Source organism: Eschscholzia californica, unplaced genomic scaffold, assembly GCF_041429995.1.
Source record: "Eschscholzia californica isolate CP2 unplaced genomic scaffold, dmEscCali1.0.p SCAF_3, whole genome shotgun sequence".
Lineage (NCBI taxonomy): Eukaryota > Viridiplantae > Streptophyta > Magnoliopsida > Ranunculales > Papaveraceae > Eschscholzia > Eschscholzia californica.
This window is the reverse complement of record NW_028238420.1, coordinates 49,920,968-49,923,001: the sequence shown is the minus strand read 5'-3', so window position 1 is coordinate 49,923,001 and position 2,034 is coordinate 49,920,968. Positions and strand designations below refer to the sequence as shown.

General features: G+C 36.0%; 1 long non-coding RNA gene across 1 annotated transcript; it reads right to left on the bottom strand.

Annotated features, from left to right (window-relative positions):
• Positions 1 to 1,042: 1,042 nt before the first annotated feature.
• On the bottom strand, positions 1,043 to 1,793 carry LOC147551336 (uncharacterized). The gene is made up of 2 exons (XR_015237124.1): positions 1,668 to 1,793; positions 1,043 to 1,285 (listed from the first exon to the last, which is right to left on the bottom strand). It is a non-coding gene; the product is annotated as an uncharacterized LOC147551336 (long non-coding RNA).
• Between the last annotated feature and the right edge of the window lie 241 nt (positions 1,794 to 2,034).

Genomic DNA, 2,034 nt, shown 5'->3' with positions numbered 1-2,034 from the left:
TCTCCATCCTCTTCTCTCTCTATTTTATCTATTCAGAAATTATCTGGATCGGGGGAAAACCCCAGATCCAGACTCCTCTTCTGTTAAGTTTGTGGCCATCCAACTCAAAACCAATTGGCAATGAGTGGAGAGGACCTATACTTTATATTCTTGGTTGCTAGTTACCCATTCTCCCATGTGGGACTATTCTCACACGCCCCCTCACGTGTGGCGTTCTTTAAGCCTAACACGTGTGTTTTTTTTCTTTACGGGTGACGTGGAGCACGTGTGGCTTTTAAGCCTATCACGTGTGGGCCTAGCTCTGATACCATGTTAAATTTGTGGCCATCCAACTCAAAACCAATTGGCAATGAGTGGAGAGGACCTATACTTTATATTCTTGGTTGCTAGTTACCCATTCTCCCATGTGGGACTATTCTCACACGCCCCCTCACGTGTGGCGTTCTTTGAGCCTAACACGTGTGTTTTTTTTCTTTACGGGTGACGTGGAGCACGTGTGGCTTTTAAGCCTATCACGTGTGGGCCTAGCTCTGATACCATGTTAAATTTGTGGCCATCCAACTCAAAACCAATTGGCAATGAGTGGAGAGGACCTATACTTTATATTCTTGGTTGCTAGTTACCCATTCTCCCATGTGGGACTATTCTCACATCTTCATCTGGTAAATCCCAGTTCATTACAAGCACAATAAAGAAAGAAAAAGAGAAGAAATCGTCAAAAAACTTATAATTTTTAAGAAGAAACTCAAAATTAGCAACCCACGGTATCATATTATCACTGAAAATATTTAATATTTTATAAGCAGGTAATAAAATCGGTACATGCATTTGAACATACTTTCGTTTTATTTTTTATCATTGGATTTTAGTGAAGGCTAGACTAGATGCATTTACTTTGCTTTGGGTTATCAAAATCTCCAAACTTCTTTTAGCAAAGACATCTAGTGATTTAGATAATATATTTATTTGATCAACCGCGTTGCGAGTTCACTCTCTATTCCTTCTCATTCAAGTAAAATGATAACCAAAAACTATAAACTTAGAACTAGATATATTTGTACGTTTTATTAAATTGCAAACATTACATGCAAACTCATGAAATATGGAATTAGGGCACAAAATGTCTATTCATTACAAGCACAACAAGAGGGAGCGGCACAATATCCCCCTTTGTAGAACCCCTTGGCAACACAGTCTTGGCTGCAAGTTGGAACGCATTTAGAAATACAAACGATGTAGGCATCATTTGGACCGACCGGATTATTTTCCAATACATTCTGTCGACCTGATCACCATCACAAAACCCCCAAAAATTAAATTAATTAGAGTCAATATTAATCATTTTTGTTGTCAGTGGCGGATTCATAATTTATTTTTAGGAGGGGCTAAGAAATTATTCTAGTTAGGTACCATTATTTCAAAGACTACAATTTTACTTGCAAGAAATGAAGTCATACTAATCAGTCAGCATTAATCATTATTGTTGATTCGTTGTGACGGTAAAATACCATCAAAAGAAAATAGTCATTAATATCACAACGACCGAGAAGTTGATGTTCACATATGCAAAAAACTAATTTTATTTGACCCATAATAATAGTGATACTAATATTAAAGAAAATAAAGATTCTATTTTATGTGAGAGACGAAAAGAGTAGGACTAATACCAGCTGAGACTGTAGAGACGATGAGAAGAACGAAAAACATAACACAAACTTGTACAGACTTAGCCATGTAGTTATTCTTTTTCAATGACTAGCTTGAGTGCTCTGTCTCTTCTTCCAAATCTGCCTGGGTGATTGAACTGAGTAACAAACTAGTTGGTGTTATTTATAGGAAAAATACTATTAGGACAATGACAGTTTTCTCACAAAAACTATCCAATCAAGTGTTAAACATGGAAGAGTGATAAATACCCAATCTTTGTAAGATTGATGAAAATCATAGGTTTATGTTATAATATTGCAATTTAATTTCTTTATATACTTTCAAGATCTTATTGTTTGAGTTAATCTTCACCTTTAGTGTCAATTG